Genomic DNA, 20,408 nt, shown 5'->3' on the forward strand with positions numbered 1-20,408 from the left:
AGCACAAAGTTTATTGATCTACTCTTTTGCCAGCATAAACTCAGGGTAATGAAAAACAACACTGTAATTATTTTACATTTTCTCATGCTATGAGACCAGCAGCTTGGCAGCATGCCCACGAAAGGGTTGCTGCCTGGTCCTGGGCCACCATTTCAGAATTATTAAGCTCCATGTTGGTTACACCATCTTAGATATAATATCTTTCTCAGAACATGTCCAGACGAGGAAAGCTGGATGGTTCCTGCTTGAAAGGTTCTTACCTTTAGTGTGATCTATTTTATTTCTCACTTGAGTGATCCTTCCATTCATACTGATCTACCTTTTTTTTCTCCCATGAGAAAGGTCCAACAGGTCTTTGGATTGCCCCAATTTGTTCTCCTTTTGATTAATTACACTCCTCTTCCTGTCCCCTTCCCTGGCTTTTCCTGTGGCCATCATTCAGCAGCCTGTGGCGACTTTCCTTTTGTTGTTGCTGTTAAGTAAAGTAAGTGATATAGAGAAACAGCAATCCGTCTACCTAGCCTGGTACACATAATACTGCCAGTGTATCTTGTTTATCAAGAGCAGTGGTTCTCAAACATGGGTCCACAGATGTTCTTTGACTGCAGTTCCCAGAAGCCTTTACCACTTGCTGTGCTGGCCAGAATTTCTGGGAGTTGCAGTACAAGAACATCTGGGGACCCCAGTTTGAGAACTATTGATCTAGAGCAGTGGTCTCCAAACGTTTGACTGTCAGGGCCACACCGGATATTTTCAACATTTTTGGGGGCCAAAGAAACAGGAACATGTGCACGTGTACGCGCAGCCACATGCATGCACACACGTACACATGCAAACTTGCCTGCATGCAAACACGGACACCTGCCCACCCACACACATACTCCCCCTGCCCACCCCCCACACTCACACACCCCATGCACCCTCATGGACAGATACATGCACACACGGACACACACACACACTCCGCATGCATGGCCTCCCGTGTGCATGCATGGGCTGAAAGGAACAGGCCAGATATGATGGCAAGTCATGCCAGATGTGGCCCGTGGGCCATAGTTTGGGGACCCTGAATCTAAAGTACTGCTGCATCAATAGGAAAATATATATTAAAACATTTAAAATTGTAGAGTAGATGAAAATAGAGGAGGAGAGCTCTCTGTCACCCCTTTCAATACCACAACTCGTCAATTATGTCACAGGGTTTTCACCTCAGATAATACTGACCACAGCACTATTTTCACGTAGACTAATCATCCTCATGGGCTAAAAAGCAGGATAATTGGGAGTGTGCTGAATTGCACACACAAAAAGTAACCTTTTTGCTATGCCAAAAAAAAAAAATGGACAGCTCTAAAAAGGGGCAAGATCAATTGCTCCAAGTCAAGACACTTGTGGATGCCTTAAGCCAAACAGCACCAAAAGTGATCCAGATAGTGAGTTTTTCTGCCAGTGTGGTCGTGCCCTTAATCTTATAGTTACAGCTTTGATTTACATACTCTCCAACATGTTCAGTGCCCTGCAGTTATGCAAAGCCAGCCCTACCATTAGTCAGAATGAGGTAACCATGTAAGGTGGCAAAATGGGCAACAGGTGGGCAACAGAGAGTCAGAGGCATCCTCCTCCCACAGTAGTTCATTGGTATATAGAGCCTCATGGCCTACCCTGCATCCCCTAAGCCAGCCTGCAACTCTCAGCGTTAAAAGGATGCATCCAAACTGCTAGTGCTGAATTAAGATACAGCTGACAGTCCAGTCAGTTTCTGGGTATGAAATGGAGGAGACAATTAACCTCTTATTTGCCTCAGGCAGCAAATTGTCTTGGGCCAGCCTAGGAATATGTTATGTGAGGTGTTCTCATATCCTGATTTTGTAATTCACTGACTTGACTTTCATGTGCATGGATGTTAGACCCCATCTAACAAGTAACATTTTACTTGGTGTTTTTTTTTTTGTAAAGACTCAAGGCTTTTTCCCAATCCTCTTTGCAAAATGTATACATCCACTATCCCAGCACTTAGTCAAATTACCAAGTGCTATATGATTTCATATTTAGCTGCAGAGCAGCTCATATTTATAATATCCTTACTTCCTTTTGGCAGGATGTTGTGGGTGAGGGTTTTTGAGGACAGTGACCTTTTGAAGGGAGAACACACACATTAAGCAGCTAGGAAGAGAATAGACCTCGTAGTCCTTCAGGTGTTGTTGAACTGCAAGCCCCATCAAACCTGGCTGAACTGGTTATGGCTGATTGGGGCTGCAGCTCAGCAACATCTGGAGGGCTGCACATTCCCCACCTTGGCAGATATTTGAGCAGGTAGTACCAGTTTTTAGAGCTGTATCAGTATCCCTTCCCATAAAAACAAACTGCAACCATTTTTTTCAAACCCATGGCTTACATTTCAAACTGCTCAACTCTTGATGGATGTGTTTGATCTAACAGACAGTTATCACTAGCCATGAAAGAAAAACAATATTAAATAAGTCAGCCTCTTCAGCTATTGGATATACAAAGGCCTGGAGAAAATGTGACCTCCTGTATCTGATAAAGTTGCTTACAGCAGTGAAAAGGAGATAACTAATGAGAACCATAAATAATGGTTGTTAGCCTTGTAATTATCTTCTAAATAGGTTTGCCAAAGTTGAAATGCTGGTGGGAAACATTCCCACAGATTTGAATACTCACAGAGGAGGCTCATAGAATCATGAAACTGTAGAGCCGAAAAGAACCTACGGTGGTAGGGAACACAGTTATATTGTATTTTGATTTGTGTATTTTTGTTTATGTCTTATGTTTTAGATAAATAAAAACTTTTTAAAAAAAGAAAAAGAAAAGAACTGCAAGTGTAATTGAGTCCAGCCCTCTGCAAAAGCACAAAATTCACAGTTAAAACATTCTGAGAGGTGGCCAAGTAATCTCTCTCTAAACACCTCCAGTGGGGGCGTGTCCACCCAGCCCCATTTCAGTAAAATAGTTTTTGCTGATCTTTTACTTAGATAAAATTTCCTTTATCAGAATTTCAACCCATTCTTTTGAGTCCTACCTTCTTCGGCTACGGAAAACAAGCTTCCATCTTCTATAAAACAGCCCCCCATATATTTGAAAATGCCTGTCATATCACTGCTTAGCTGTCTTTTCTCCAAGCTACACACCTGTCCATCTCTCAAGTGTTCCTCATAGGTCTTAGGTTCCAGACCTTTTGCCATTCTGGTTGCTCTCCTCTGGACACATTGCAGCGTGTCAATAACTTTCTTAAACTGTGATGCCCAGAACTGGACACAGTATTCCAGGTGAGATCTGACCAAAGCAGAACAGATAGAAAGTATTACTTCTCTGAATCTGGACACCATACTTCTGTTGATGCAACCAAGTATTGCATTTGCTGTTTTTTTTACTGCTGCATCAACAGCTTGCAGTCTGTTAAGCCACCTAGATCCTTTATACAGATACAGTACTACTTACCAAGTCAGATGTCACCCATTTTCTTAGGCTGCACTATCTTTTCTAGTGATACAGTATATACAAACAACATGAGCATGAGGTAGGAGACATACATGACATTGTCCTCCCACCCCGGAATAAAGAGGCAAGACACAGCTGATGGGGTAAACTAGGGCCACACTTTATTGAATCAACACGTCAGTAACCTTTGGCCTGAGAAATCAAGGGTCTGCAGTAGTGAGGGATCAGGTTTGGTACCGAGGGTCTCACTGGACCATCTCACCAACCTTATACGGGCGAGTCCCACACCCCATTGTCACGCTGTCCTTGAGACAGTATGTCCCTGACTGGTGAAAGATCTAGCCTCCCTGAGCCTGTAACCCCCCTCACTTTGGCGGCCCTCAGCCCAGGGAGGGCCCCAGCAGGTCTTTCCTCCTGGCACTGTAACCTCATGATCTGCAGCACCTCGAGGTCAGATGTGCTATCCCTTCTGTTGAACTCCATAGGCACTCACCAGTGTTATTTCCTTCTGCACTACCCACCGTGTGACCTAAATTGATAACACTATAATCAGAAATAGGGGCAACAACTAACCCCCTGCCAGTGTGGGATAGGCGAAAAATTTCCGTGACCTTTTCTGCCAATTAAGTTTGTTGTTGTTTAGTCATTAAGTTGTGTCAGACTCTTTGTGACCCCATGGACCAGAACAGGCTCTCCTGTCTTCCACTGCCTCCCAGAGTTTGGTCAAAGCCAATTAAGGTAATGGGTCAAAAATTCCTATCTGGACCCCAAAAGGGCAATTAGTCAGACTCACACTGGATTAAAGGGAGGGAGAGTGGGATGAAAGCCTCAGAAGAGGCTGAACATGTGGGGGAGCGTCCTTCTATGGATGCCTCCCTTCCCCCCTGTTAGCAAGATGCAATTCCCACGTCTCGCATTATCCCGGGGGAAAGGCAAAGGAGGTCCACCATGGCGATGTGCACTGGTGGACCCGACATTTGTGCGGGATGAAAATACCTATCAGGTGAATAAATCAATTGTTGTTTCATATGCTGATCATAATTGTATTGATTTTTAGATAGATTATGCATTTAATATCTTCAAAATATGGTCTTGGAAGCTCTCTTAGAAAGACAGTCTATGCATCAAGTACAAAATAAGATGTGTGATTTTAATTGCCTTGGTCATATGGGGTTTTTCCAGTTTTTAAAACATCATTTTTAAGAAATGTTTGTAGAGCTCTATTGTAGCTGAATATGTCCTAAAGCAAGCTGGACATGAAATTCTATTTCAAAAGACAGAAGTACTGGACAACATGAGCAATCATTATGTTAGACTACACAGGGAAGCCATTGAAATACCAGCAGAGCTTCAACAAAAAAGAAGTCTAAAACTCAACAAAGCCTGGCTCCCAGCACAGAAAAATACAGCCTGCAAAAGGTCTACAAACTCTACCCAGCTACAAGGTGGATGCATACAAAAGACTAGCTAATGACACCCATCAATCACAGTGACAGATCATCTCCCCCCTTTATCACAACAATACACTCATAAAAACACGCTGATCACCATAATCACCCAATCTCCTGGAAAGGACACAAAGCTGATCCCTCAGCTATAAATACTCAACTATCCCACATACTACACCAGAACACAGACAGAGTTCTAACTCCTGTCCTCTGAAGATGCCAGCCAGAGAGACTGGCAAAACGTTAAGAAGAAAAACCTTTAGAACATGGCCAAACAGCCCAAAAAACCTACAACAACCATTGGATCCTGGCCGTGAAAGCCTTTGAAAATAAATATCTGTTGTGTTCAACAATGTTTTGTAGTTGAGCCAATTCAGATGTACGTTTTGTTAAGGGTGAGGAGTATACATACCAATAAAATACATCACACTTCAGTACAGACATGACTCAATACAGCAGCAAGTAGTAGTCCCAGTTTTATCTGATCCTTGATAATTAATGCTAACATAAGAGGTTGGGAGCAATCATCTTTGTTGTGTGTGGGCTGGTGGAATCACAGATTTAGTAATTTTAATTCTTTTTTTCTAATTGTTAATTCAGTTGACTAGACTAGAAGCTGCTTGACTGGGCCAGAAGAAGAAAAAATATTGAGGGTTTTGCGTCAAAGAGACTTAGCTGATAAATCCCACCATCATTTTTTATAATGCTCAATTGCACCCTGACAGATAGTGTGCATCTTCACTGCTCATGCTTGTTTATCCAACAGTACTTCTTGACAGGTGGCTGGATTGCCTTGCTGGCTGGATTGTGTAACTGTAACATAATGAATTATGAAAGCATTATGTATTATTTGTCACCTTTGTTACCTATGACTATTTTATCCCTGCAATTATTGTATGAAGAAAGCTAGGCAAAGAATGACCACGCCTGGCTGATATTCACTCAGTGAGATTTGTGGTTGAATAGTCCTACATTGTATCTATTACCAATTACACTGCACTGTGTCTTATGGATGTGGCTGGCATTCTACTTAACAGGAGTACTGTACTGTATACACATGATAGATAGATAGATAGATAGATAGATAGATAGATAGATAGATAGATAGATAGATAGATAGATAGATAGATAAATAGATAGATAGATAGATAGATAGATAGATAGATAGATAGATAGATAGATAGATAGATAGATAGATAGATAGATAGATAGATAGATAGATAGATAGAGCATATGTATGTATTCGTCTGTTTACCAAGTCATGTATATTCTGATGCTGAGTTTTCAAAAATCCTTTGAGAAGACTAAGTACGTCATCAAACTTTATGAAGATCTCTTGATTGCTGTGTATTTGAGATGGATCTCTTGTTTGCATAACCTGTACCAAAAAAGTACTTGTTGCCTGTGTGCCAGATATGTAAGCGTTTCTACTAACAAACAGTGTGAAAGAGGTAGGGAGAAAGTACATTCCATATTCTGATTTAAAGCTGCTGCCAAGTTACATTTTTAATTAGGAGCGTGATGAAATTTCAACAAGAACTCAGGGAGTATATAAAATATGCTAGATAATACTTTATTCATTTGAAATAGTGAATTACAACTAGTAGTTAACATAGAGCATCAGTTCAATCATTTTAAGCAGAAGACTGCAACAGGTGGAAATAGCTACCTTTAATCTATATAATCTGTTTTCTTTCTTTTCTTACTGTTATTTTGGAGAAAGAGAAGGAATTCAAAGCTTAAAGCTAGAGAGTACTATACAAGTAGTGTCTTGGTGGTTTTATGACCGAGCCCAGAAACAGTAGCTAATTGGTAGCTGGCTGACTTAGTTACTATCTCATTAGTGCTCCTTTAAACAGAGAAGTTAATTGTTCTTGGGATGAATCTACTTCTGTTCTGTGCAATAAGAGTGAAGATTTTGTTCAGCAATGAATTGAAAAGGAATGAAAGCAATCTGTGAATGCTTCACTTATCTGAATATATTTAAAGTTGGGTTCTGTGTGTTTTAAGCTTTGACTACTTGAAGACATTACACTTTATTTTCTGATAGCAATCTGCTCCATGATATCTTCTTTTTTATTTGGCGATAGCTCTTAATTATCACTAGGGGGGTGCTGTTTGATTTTTTTTTGTGTGTGGGGGAACTCCAACTTCCAGAATTCTCCAAAAATTCCCATTCTGAATTCTTGGAGTTCCTGCCCACAGACATACACAATCACACACACCTGCACTAACTGTTGTTTTGGACCAATTTCCTGTACAAAAAGGAAACTCTGCACTACTTTCTAGTTAGGCCTAGGTCTTTGTGGAATACACCGTCTAGGCACTCCCAAAGAACTACACAGAGAAATCTGGGAGCTGGAATCCCCCCCCCCAAAAAAACCCAGCAAAAGGCACACTCCTAATTATCACAGCGATGTTGGGTTGCCTCCAGGGTGCCCTTCTGAAAGAAGGTGCGTTCCTCTTACACAGATGTTATACTTTATTCCAGAGTGCTGTGGTAGCGAATACAAAACTAAGTCCAAAGAAACACATTCATTTACATGATCACTTGCACAAGCGTAGGCTCTGAGAATGGATATAAATCCAACCTATTAAAATGCTATCCAGGCACTTGTTGAATGGTGTTTTCAAATTTTTCCCCTTCTGCTCATGTTTCTTTAGGTCTAGCCACTGTTTCCACAAGGTCCAGATGAGTGTAATGAGTGTAGGAAGTAGGGAGCTGCCTCATACTCAGACATTTGGGCTGTTTGGTCCATGGTTGTCAATAGTGATTGGCAGCAGCTCTCTAGGGCAGGTTTTTCTAGCCCTACCCAGTAATCCCTAGTATTCTTTGTAATTAAGAGACTACATCCAGATCTGCTGGATGGCTCACTAGTTTAGGTATCTAGTTGTGGAGCGAGAAGTTGGGAGTTCGATTTCCCACTGTGTTTCCTCAACAGGGGCTAGACTAGATAGTCCATAGGGTGCTTTCCAGACCTGGAGTTCTAAGATGATGATGATTACCTCTGTATTAACCAGATCCAACCTTGGTGAATTACCAAAATGAGATTAGATCACTGCATTTACCATGATATGGTAGAGTTGTCTGAATATAATGTCCACATTGCAAATGGCTTTCATAGCATAATACCTATTTTTCATTCATTGTTGATCCCATGTTTCTACAAGTATTCTACAAGTTTTTCTTGAATGCCTCCAGTGTTGGAGCACTCACCAGGGGAAAGGATTTTGTGGGTGTGTTATCTTGATGCTATATATGTAATATAAACTGCAGAGAAATAGAAGAGAGCAAAGAAAGAAAGAAAACAGGAGAACTTTTCCACAAGATGCAAAAAAATCAAAGGAAATTGCAAATCTAGATTAGGGATGCTTTTTCTTGTTTGGAAGCAATCCAGTGATGGTTCTAGAGTAGAAGGATCAGCCAACAGAGTGTTGCTGTTTAGGAATGCCTAAATTTGTTTAAAGTTCTCTCATTCTTCAAGGAGGCTCCTTCCACATCCTCGTTATGCATGCTGAAAAAATAACAGGTGAACATGTTATCTGACCAGGATTTAAAAAAAAAGATGTAAGCAGCATACTGAAGAACTATACAAATGGCATATTGACAGAGGTGTTTCAAGCTATGAATACTGAATCTATCAAAATCCTAGCAAGACTATTTCAGAAAGCAAGGAAAGCAAAACAATGTCTCACAGTTTTGCAACTTTGAATATATATTCCAGTCCACAAGAAAAGAGGTGACAAGGAGTGCACTGACTATAGGACCACTGCATTAATTTTCTGTTCAAGAAAATTGATATTAAAGGATTTGCTACAAAGACTTTTACTATGTATGGAGCAAGAAAAGCCTAGGGTTCAAACTGGCTTCTAAACAGAGTCACTTGTGATTGTATTGCAAATACGTGTTGGCTACTGGAGCACTGTAGAGCAGAGGTCCTCAACCTTATTCATACTCCGGACTGGCTGAACCTCTGAGGGAGGTGTGGCGGCCCCTCGTGCTCGCGCTCTCTGATGCACACACAAAGTGGTGGGGAGAGCGTGCGCTTCCCCCATCACTTAGCGCGTGTGCAGGTGCGCCTGCCAACCACACACCCACCCCATCCCCCTGCATGCAGGGGCATACTTGAGGGGGTGAGGGAGCGTGTGTCGGCAGCGGCAGCGGAAGCCTGGGAGTCTGAGCATGGCCGGGGGTCCTCCCTCCAGCTGCTCGCCTCCTGACAGACTCCAACAAGGGGGGGCGCTCCTCCCTGCCCTCCGCGGCGGGACATAAAAATGTCGAGGTGCGATGACGACCGATGTGGCTGCCCGGGCGAGCAGTCGCTGGTGCGGGTTTGGCAGCGCTTTAGTTCAAGCCAAAGAGAACAGCAAATCATTACCACCCCATTGTTCTTCATTTTGGTACTGAAGAAATAAGCAAACAAAAGTGGGGAAAGAAGCTATTTAGGACAGGTATCTGAGCGCGTGCCCTTAGGGAAAGAAAAGACAATGTAGGGTGACAAGAAAGAGCAGGAGGACGAGAAGCATATGGGGGGTGCTCTAATTCTGTAGGGAAAACTACAAACTCGTGGCACTTTCAGAAGGAAGGAAGGCAAGCCGAACTAATGGAGGGGGATGTCGAGGCGGGCGGGAGATGCTGGAAGACAACCAGGAGGAGGAGGAGATGAGGTTCAAAGCCCACCGGGAAGAAGGGGCGAAGAGAAATGGGGAGAAGACCCATAGATGCAAAGGCAAGAAGGGAATTATGCGACATGAGAATAATTCCCAACTCCCTCCTCAGCCTGGACATCATGGAAACTTTCACCAAGGCTTGGAAGGAGAAAAATGGAACAACAAATATAAAAACATGGACCATGAGGGTGGAATGGGGACCTTCAGGCTTCCTCCCCTCCCCTCCTCCCCACGGCTCTAGGTGTGGCTTTGAGCCTGCTCATCTCCCCCCCCCACTCGCCCCTGCTGAGAGACACACACACACAGACACTCTCCAATCATGCCCGGCGCTGCCGTTGCGAGGGTGGTGGGGAGCGGATTCCTGCCCTTCACCTCCACTCATCCTATTTTGCCCACCGCTGGTGCAGACGACAACTCTTCCCTCCCTCCTGTTAAGTGGCGCCTGTTCCCCACCCTCCCGACTTTGCATTGACACAGCCTGGTACTGCCTCGCCTTGTACCTGGATCCTGGTGACTCCTTCAGAAAGCCCCCCCCCCCCGGAAGGCTGGTGGACTGAGGAGGGAAGGAGGGCTATTGAGGGTCGCGAGGAATGCCCACCACGGCCTCGTTGGAGCCTGCCAGGAGGCGATCAGCCAGAGCACCCGGCTATTCTCAGCCTCCCGGCTCTGGGCCACCCCCATTGCTGCCGCTGCTGCCATGCCACAAAGACAGATCTTCTGCCCCCCCCTGCACTCACTCTCCTCCCCACAATTGCTTTGCACGTGTGGGTGCATTCCTGAAAGGGTGAAGGAGCACTCACGTCAGCGCTGGCATGCGTGTGTGTGTGCACAAAGCAGCTGTGGGGAGGGGAGTGCGTGCGGTGGGGGTGGAGGTCTGTCTTTGCGGTCCGGTCCGGCTCAGGCCAGGGACTAGTACCGGGCCAGGGACCGGGGGTTGATGACCGCTGCTGTAGAGAATTTGAGAAGATCAATTTATGCTTTACACACTTTAATAAAGCTTTTGACTTTATTTAATAAAAGAAGCTATAGGTTGTTTTTAAAGAAAAGGGCATGTCTCAACACTTGAGCATCCTGATATATAACTTATGTTGTGGAAAAGAAGCTACTGTTAAGAGAAAATATGGGAGAACAGAATGGTTTCCCATAGGCAAAGGTGTAAGACAAGGCTGTATTTCATCTCTTTATCTATTCAATCTGTATGCAGAATATATCATATGGAAAGCTGGACTAGATTCAGATGAAGGAGGTATGACAATTGCTAGGAGAAACATCAATAATTCGCGATTCACATATGACAATATCTTACTGGCAAAAAGCAGCAATGACTTGAAACAATTTCCAGTGAAAATGGAACAAGAGTACTGTAGTACAGTGGGGTCTTGACTTGAGAACTTAATCCGTATTGGAAGGCGGTTCTCAAGTCAAAAAGTTCTCAGGTCAAATCTGCATTTCCCATAGGAATGCATTGAAAACCATTTGATCCGTATCTGCTCTTTTCCGTCCATAGAAACTAATGGGAAGCTGCTATTCTGCCTTCGACCACTAGAGGGGGATATTTTGTTTCTTTTTTTCTTAGGTCAAGAAAGGTTCAGGGAAGGCAGGGAAAATACAGTCCAGGCAGTACAGTACCAGGCAGTCTGAAGACTGTCTCCCAATCCACTCTCTAAACGCTGGGAGGAGTGAGGAAGCAGACAGGCACCCTTTTCACTGGCCAACAGTTAACTGAAAGTTCAAATTTTGCACTTTCCCTGCCTCCCACGTGGTTTTTTTTCAGTTCTTAACTCAAATCTAAGTATGTAAGTCAAGTCAATATTTTCCTATGAGAGTGGTTCTTAAGTCAAAATGTTCTTAACTCGAGCCGTTCTTAAGTCAAGACCCCACTGTACTTATTTCTGCAGGTGTGCATTAAGAAGACAAAAACCACAACTACAGAAGAGCGACACAACTTTAATGCGAACAATAAAGAAACTGAAATTGTAAGATTTTTATATACAGTACCTTAGTTCAATGAAACTAGAACCAAGGAAGAAGACTGAGACTCGGAAGGACAGCAATGAAAGAATTAGAAAATATTGTGAACTATGTTATTGGAGACCAAGGCCAAGATCATCTACACTTTTGTATAGTTACATTTTTAGGGAAATACCATCTTTTCTTCATGGAAAAGTCAAAATTAGTTGATTATGCAATTTTTTTTATTTGCATTTTTTGCATGCTGAGCACTTTTTAAATGCTTTAGTATCAGTAGTTCGTGACTTACACATCCTGAATTGAAACCACTTTTCCAACCAGTTCTCAGAAGCCATAATCTATACGTGCTTGAACATTCATGAGAGGTTCAGCACAGTAAATTCTGGCTCAGCAGAGTAAATTCATCACATGCGGGTGGAACCAAGTAAAAATAGTTCTGGAAATTCCTCCTCTTTTTTAATATGCAGTGCTGTCTTTTTATTTCAGTTTCTTTCTGCTGTGCTACAAAGTAAGAGGCATTTCTAAATACTTCCATATGCCTTGTTTGGTCTTCAGAGCTGCACAATGACTTCAGTACTTCAGTATTCTTAATTCATGATGGAAAAGGCAAGCATGAGCAGTTCATTGAAAACCATAAACTTTGGCAGAGTCACAATGGGGCGTTGCACCTTCTAACTACGACCACCACGACTGTCCTCTCCCTCAGAACCATGCAGCTGTTGGCAATGGTAAATTCCTTAAGGGGAGAAAATTGGGCTATTTAGGAGCTCCGTCAGTTCCTCAAAGAAAGATAACAGACTTTAAATATTGGGAAATGCTTGTTTGAAACTTATGTAGAAGTCTGTCTTTAATTTTGTGCCTGATAAGAAGTCTGTAGGCTCTCCACTCAGATATGGATCTTGAGATTGTTGTTGATTTTTAGAATTCCAGTCATGATCTATAGGCAGCTCCTGGCTGGTGCAGAGCAGAATTTTATTTTGAGAGGCATCTCCCTGATCACACAGAGTTTTGCCACTAATGGTAGCTGTGTGCAGCTTCTCAATGCATCTTATGCAACATACCATGAAATGCACTGCTAGGGATTATAGCAATGTGCTGTCAGCAGAGTCTCTTTTTAAAGACATTTCCAGAGGATAGCAAATTTCAGGAATGAAACAGTTGGGGAAGGGGAATAAAATGCCCCTTTTCTGATAAACAACTATCCTGATCTGCATATGAAATATATGTGCTTATTTTCAAGCAGATAACCTTGAGGATCAGCTATGTACTGTACTGTATAACTAATGCAGTGGGTAATTTGCTGTACAATGAAACAATGCCTTTCATATTTATGAAATAAGAATGCACAGAGCTTAATAAATGTTACTTTTGTAAACTGTAATGATAATTACTTTTGTAAAATGTAATGACATATGCTTCATTGACTACGCAAAAGCCTTTGACTGTGTGGACCACAACAAACTTAAGTCCTTAAAGAAATGGGAGTGCCTGACCACCTTATCTATCTCCTGAGAAATCTATACGTGGGACAGGAAAGCAACAGTTAGAACTGGATATGGAACAACTGATTGGTTCAAAATTGAGAAAGGAGTACGACAAGGCTGTATATTGTCCCCTGGCTTATTTAACTTATATGCAGAATGCATCATGTGAAAGGCAGGACTGGAGGAATCCCAATTAAGATTGCTGGAAGAAATATCAACAGGCTCAGATGATGCAGATGATACCACTCTGATGGCAGAAAGTGAGGAGGAATTAAAGACCCTCTTAATGAGGGTGAAAGAGGAGAGTGCCAAAAATAGTCTGAAGCTCAACATCCAAAAAACTTAAGATCATGGCCACTGGTCCCATCACCTCCCGGCAAATAGAAGGGGAAGATATGGAGGCAGTGACAGATTTTATTTTCTTGGGATCCATGATCATCTGCAGATGGTGACAGCAGTCACAAAATTAAAAGTAACCTGCTTCTTGGGAGGAAAGCGATGACAAACCTAGATAGTATCTTAAAAAGCAGATACATCACCTTGCCAACAAAGGTCTACATAGTCAAAACTATGTTTTTTCCAGTAGTGATGTGTGGAAGTGAGAGCTGGACCATAAAGAAGTCTGACCGCTGAAGAATTGATACTTTTGAATTGTGGTGCTGGAGGAGCCTCTTGAGTCCCCTGGACTGCAAGGAGATCAAACCTATCCATTCTGAAGGAAATCAACCCTGAGTGCTCCTTGGAAGGACAGATCCTGAAGCTGAGGCTTCAATAATTTGGCCATCTCATGAGAAGAGAAGACTCCCTGGAAAGGACCCTGGTGTTTGGAAAGAGTGAAGGCAAGAGGAGAAGGGGACGACAGAGGACAAGATGGCTGGACAGTGTCATCAAAGTGACCAACATGAATTTGACTCAACTCCAGGAGGAAGTGGAAGACAGGAGGGCCTGGTGAGCTCTGGTCCATGGGGTCACAAAGAGTTGGACACGATTTAATGACTAAACAACAAAACAACAATGATAATTACATGCCATCAAATCAATTCTGAGTCATTGCGACTCTTTCCAGGGTTTTCTAGACATGAAGTACTGGGAAGTGGTTTATCATTTTCTTCTTCTCTCAAGGACAGGTATTCCATAATCTGGGAGCATCACTGAAAAAAAATCCCTGTCTTGTGTTCTCTCCAGATGAACTTGGGAAGGCACTGGGACCAAGAAAAGGAACTCCTCTGATGATCTGAATGCTCCTGGAGGCTCATATGCTGAGATATATGCTATCTTCCACATAGCTTCTGTTAATCGGATGAGCTATAATGTTTAAGCAAAATTGAACATTGATAAAATGAAGTCTGTGATTTCGGAAAAGGAATAATAGCATCATGGATGGACTGAGAAAAAGGACCAGCAGGATCATTGATGATATTGTAGTCCTGTCATCTGATGATATTCATGTGAATAAAGAGGTGAATTAAGAATTTGAATTCAGTTTTTTGCACAATGAAGGCTGCACATCTTATTTGGTTTAGTGCAGAAATGGGAAGTGTTGCTTTGTTGGATTGCAGTTCCCAGAATACCCCAGTTCTGGAGTTCGAGTCCAATAAATATACTTTTCAAAAAAAAAAGTCTCTGATCTTGTGTAACAAAGCTGTTAACAAATGGGGATGCTTAACAGTTGAAATGCATGGGGGGGTAAGTGCACAATGCTTATCAGTCTTTAAAAAGAACCACAGCAAAAACACAAGCATAAATTATTTTTTTAAATGAACAAAACCTTTTAACTAGAGAATCTTTGTTTTCCTGGTGAGAGTTGAAAATGTGAAAAGTGTGGCTTCCAAAAAGTATAGAGCAGGTGTAGGCATCCTTCAGTGTCAAGAGATTATGGTAACATGCTCTGTATGGAGGTCTTGGAACAGCGTCTAGTGTGGCTGAGAAGGCTAATACGAGAGTGACAATCCCTTCCACACTGAAGACAAATACAATCTGTCCCCTGTCCAGCCCCTTGATTTTGCTGGTTTCGGGGCTGCCTCTTTGCCTCAGCCTGCTGAGAGCAGGATCTTCTTTTTATTTACTGTATGTGCATTAATCTGTTTTGCATATTCTTCTCCTGGCATTTGCACAAGGTGATATTTGCTTATCCTTGCACAAGCAGACACCCCATTACTTTGCATAAAGTTATTTCCAATTTGTAAAACTGCAGAGACACTTTAAAAGTATCCAGAACATTCATACATTAAGTTTTCTTTTAAGGAGATTTAAGGGGAATTCAGCGCTGTTCATCTAATTGAAGAGATCCTTCATGCTTTCTTAAAAGAAAATGTAACCTCAAGCTGGTAGATATTTTCCCTTGTCACTCCGACTCAACACAGTAAAACACTTTTCTTTTTCATCAGATAGTTGTGTTGTAGCTGACCTGCTTTAACAGGGCTGGTTTTACTTAGGCTCTGGAAAAGTGCAAATGCTTTACATCAGTCAGTGTCATTTACAGACAAGAAAACGAGGTTGCTGAAGTGAAAAAAAAAACTAAAAATGTTGCTCAGATAGAAGTAGCCTGGAATGATGATTAAAATACTGGGATGATGTTTACCTGCAAAAGTTATTTTCAGGAGTTCTGTGCCATACTTTAAAAAGGATGCTCCTTGGTAACCACTCTTTACATCTCAGATGCTTAAAGTTCTGGACAAAAGAGGTTGGTGCTTGAAGATCCAGGTGTCTGGAGAGGTACATGGAACAGTACCAATATCTGACATGGGACAGGCCCTATGCATCCCATTGTCACCAGGATGAGATAGAAAAGATGCAGATACAGTAAAGGAAACTAAGAAACTCCTGTTTTAAATTCTGTTTGGAATCTTGGAGGCAGTTTTTTTCATACTAGGCTGTGAGTTTAATGTGATTAAAAACAAAGGAGTAAAATATTGTAGTGGACTGTAAGGGTGGGGCTCAAATTGAAGTTATTTGCTTATTGAGATTTGGTATTTTACAATCCCAGTTTTGTCGTACGTAAGTTGATTCTGACATACCCTGTTATTAGATTAAAGGCTTATGTTAGTTACTGTTTCATGTTCTTACTATTCTAAGCATGTGCAAGTCCTAATTTCACTTTGTATAATCATAATGCAGACTGTTCCAGGAATATCTTCCCTAAATATTTTTGCTGTCACAATGTTTATAGTGGAAATACTCTAGTCTGTTATCTGTGTAGTTTAAAAATTTGACAGTCACAGCTGTGTAAGAGCAATACTTGCATACAACTTATGTCTTACTTCTCTGGAAAATGCTCTGAAACAGGAAGGAAAAGGAGAAAAGAAAAGAAAAAGGAGATCTTTTCTAATAAAACTTAGGTGGGTGAAGTTGTCTACAGCTGAAAGAAGTGAAAACGTAGGGTGAAACAGCTACGTATATAACATAGAAATGTAGGTCAACCATTTAAAAACTGAACTTGTCATCCAGGTACACCAGAATTAATGATTATATCAGGAAGATCCTTAGAGCCAGTGCAGCTTTAATCTTTGAATCTCTAGAAGACTGGCAACTGATTCTAAGATCATCCATCTGTCTCTCTTTTCTGGAGACTTCACCCCACCCCACCACCCATTTCCCTTAGCTTCTGTTATGCACTACATCAGTATCCACACTCAGGCTGTTTGAAGTTGATTAGAAAACCCTGTTGAATGTCTTTGAGGAGTTTTTCAAACTTCTTTTGGGAGAAAAAAACAGTAGACCCTTAGTAATGATAAAGGCCAACCCCTTGTGCTTATATTTAGAAAAACTGAAAAGAATAGCAAAAATATATTCTATTTTTAAATGGCTGCACTAATATTAGCAGCCTGTCAATGGTGAATGGACACTGGCAGTCTTTTGATAATCATACCTAGGTTTACCGTGATAAAAATATGCGTTGTGGCTACCTGTGCAATCCCTTCCCTCTTGCTTTTTCCAGGGCCAGAGGTCTTCTGTTAACACGCTTTCTCATTTTTGCCAAACCAGGAAACTATGCTTATAACGTAAGAATTTGTCTTGCTTCAAGTCTGGTAATTACAGATTGCAGGTTCAGATGAAACGAAAACTGGTTTATTGAAGACTTCTCTGCTTATTCTCATGAGCTCAGCAAGGAAGCATAGAGTGAAAACAGAATGTGAGGGCATGATGCTTACTCATACCTCATTAAGTCAGAGTAGAATAATTTGAATTGGCTCAGTGTTTGTTTGTTTGTGTTCTAATAGGCCAAGCAGAAGGTTTGCTCGATGTTTTCAGTCAATACATGTTCTAAGGTCAAAGCCAAACCTCAACACTTATTCTGTAGAATCTCTGCCAGGTGGGACTGCTTTGACAGGAAATAAATCAGAAGTTTGTGAAAAACGTTTATTCTAATGCAAATTGATCAGCTTCCCTTACATCAAAATTTATATTGTACACTGAATAACAGAACTCTGAAAACAGGGTGTTGTTGGGGTTTTTTTTGGCTCAAGTGCTACATAATTAAGTCTGAACTGTTCATATTAATCATACAGTGACTGTCCTGCAGAATGCAAGCATCAGCATTAAGATACAGTGAAATTTCATTTTTGCTATTGAATGGACAGTGGGCTTCATTTTTAATCTTAAATGATTTCTAAGGTCAAATCTATGCCAGTGAGAAACACTGTTTCCGCTCCTGCTTCAAAGGATGCAAATGCTAATTCATTGCGACCTTTGAGTAAATTGTTCTTTTATCTGTAGTTTTTCACCCTACAGCTACCGCATAGTCACCTCTGATTAACCTAATTACTGTGGGTTCTCTTCTGTGATCGCGGCAATGTGAACCAATGAGTTGAATCGGCTATGTTATGCTGCATTGTGAAAATTGCTACACGCACTCCCAGGATTCCACTTGGAAATCCACCTGCCCACTTTTTCTCCTGCCACGTAACAGTGTGCCAATTATTCTGTTCTCTTCACTGTCTTGCACAGTTCCTCTGACCATCTCAATCCATTTGCCGTCCATGTCCCTCAAACCCAACAAACCCAGATGCCAAATCCTTAAAATCCTAACTCCATTCTAAACTTTTACGTATTCACGAGAAACTATTGCCTGCCAGTTGATGTGAAACTTGTAAAATCACTCCCAACCTAGCTACCTCTACTTTGCTGTTCACGTTCTAAAGTAGTTTTAAGGTCCCGATCTTTGCTCACTGTGCCAGCTCCATTAACAATCCAACCTGGTGCAGGTCAAGTTACGACAACAGCTCCAGTTCTGTTTGCACTCCTAATTGGGAGGCAGTCCCACACAACCCATTCGGGATTGGGCTGTGCTTAACTTTGGATCTGTTCCTCATCTTCACCAAAGCATTTGGAGTTCTCAATCAAACCTCTTCCTCAGTATTTTTGAATCCCATCTTCTGATACTGCCAATTGCTGTATCTCTCAGCAGCTCCCTCAGAGTGAATGGAGGCTTTAACAGAGAACAACTCTGCAGATTTCTGACTATAAGCGTAGGTATTAACACTATAGTGAATTGCAGTGTAGTGGATTCAGGACTAACAGACACTGAGCTGTAAAGATGGTATACCCCTGTGTAGATACAGTCTAAATAAACAGTATCTCATATCCAGGTCTGACATTATTGCCTACAGAGAGGATACTTACTAAGGAGAATGTGAATTAATGACAAAAAAATTCAACTCACTTCTCTAGAAGGCTTCTTCATTACAGTAAAAGGGAGGTTTTTTTTTTCCTGAGACAAAGATGGTGTGTTGTTTTAAGTGCAGAGGAGCTGGTTTGGTCATTTTCTCTCGATTCACCTTTCCAGATTTCATTTTCCATTCCTCTGGGAGCAACATTTCTTTGCTTCTTTTTTTCTTTCTACATTGGTAAATCTTTTTGCATATCTTTTCCTGTTTTAATACCTTCCTTTTCCATTGCTCTCTAAACATAAAAATAATCTTTACAGTTTCAAAGGACTTTGCCTAAAGGGAGAAACTAGAAAGCCTTAAAATGAAATAAAAATAAATAGATGCAAAAATTAAAGTATTAAATTAAGGTATTTGGGCCTTTCATGGAAATGGCCCTTTTAAAATAAGTTCTCATCCTCCCCCACCCACAAGTAATTTCACATGTTGTAGAGTTACAAGGATAAAACAAGCACAATCTTGGAAAAGTAACATTACTTGTGATTTTTACACTGTCAAGGAACCAGATCAATACTACGTATAACCCAAGAGTAGGTCTAATTCTACTCAGTGGGACTAATGGAGACCTGTTTGGATTGCAGCGCAAAAGATGTCTGTATAAAGCTATTTGCTAATTTCTGTCCAATTCTAAAGCACATAATACATAGTAAGGCCCTCAGTTAGGCTGTTTTCCAACCACGTTTATGGAGGGACGGAATGTGGATCACAGCCAGCAAGGCCTGGCTCGTGTCAGGTACTTGCAGACTGATCCAAAAACTTTGTATGAAATTTTCTTTGCTAGTCATACTTCAGACAGTTGGGTTTCTTTAGCGTGGCAGACGGTCCTAACCCAATCTGCACACAGAACTGTGTGCTACACTCGAAGCATGTTTCTTTATGGTAGTACTGTACATGAATTCTAGTATCCACAGACTCCAGGTCATAAAAATTCCAGGACTCATCCAAACATTTGATTTTTAACAGATGAGTCTAATATTCATTTTGTAATGAATTTAGATCTCTCTCTCACATACACACACACATAAACATTACATAGAGTTCACTAAAGTACGGGAGGGTTTAAAGTGGTTTTGTGGTGTGGTTCTTGCTAGTTATCAAATTGTACCATTGTGCTTTTCTTTTTTTTAAAAAAAAGATTCATGAAGAGGAAGGGGAATTTTCTTCAGTGACAAAGATATATCATGAGAATGAAGCATTGGAAGAATGTTGTCTTTGTGTGTTTGATCCTGCTCTCAGCAGGGCAGGTGTAGGGCTCTTTCTTTCCTTTGCAAGAGCAGGTCTACTGTACCCGGCCCTGGTAATTAGTTGTGCAAGATACCCAGTGATTTATGGTACGTGTAGTATCCTGACATTAGTTCCAGCCTGATGCTGAGCACCTGTGTATTTTAAGTACAACCTGTCAGGTCCAAATGATTTAAAACTGCCCATTTACTACTTTTTATTATTTGCCGGCTTGAAAGGTAAGATTGTGTTTAAGGTTGGTGAACTGGGCTTAGATGTTGCTTGTGTAACACCTTTAAGTTCTATGGGGCTGTTGGCTTACTTAGATATCTATTGATGAACTTTGCAAAGACAATTTCATAAAAGGAGTCTAGTTCACTAGTCCAGTATTGTCAGGACAGATTTCTAGAGATTTTCCAGGGTTTGAAGTGCGATTTTTCCCCCCTAGCCCTGCCTGAAGACATCGGAGTTTTAATCTTGGCCTTCTA

General features: G+C 41.4%; 1 protein-coding gene and 1 long non-coding RNA gene across 2 annotated transcripts in view; one reads left to right on the forward strand and one right to left on the reverse strand.

The window, feature by feature from the left end:
- Positions 1-20,408, forward strand: part of ROR1 (receptor tyrosine kinase like orphan receptor 1) — a 232,369-nt gene that overhangs the window by 51,214 nt on the left and 160,747 nt on the right. The window lies entirely within an intron of this gene.
- The window catches only part of LOC140706656 (uncharacterized), a 46,320-nt gene continuing 26,968 nt past the window's right edge, over positions 1,057-20,408 (reverse strand). Inside the window, exon 4 of the long non-coding RNA XR_012086435.2 lies at positions 1,057-8,422. This is a non-coding gene — a long non-coding RNA (uncharacterized LOC140706656). The remainder of the gene's footprint in view (positions 8,423-20,408) is intronic.

The sequence above is a fragment of the Pogona vitticeps genome, chromosome 4 (genome assembly GCF_051106095.1).
Source record: "Pogona vitticeps strain Pit_001003342236 chromosome 4, PviZW2.1, whole genome shotgun sequence".
In the NCBI taxonomy this organism is placed as follows: Eukaryota; Metazoa; Chordata; class Lepidosauria; order Squamata; family Agamidae; genus Pogona; species Pogona vitticeps.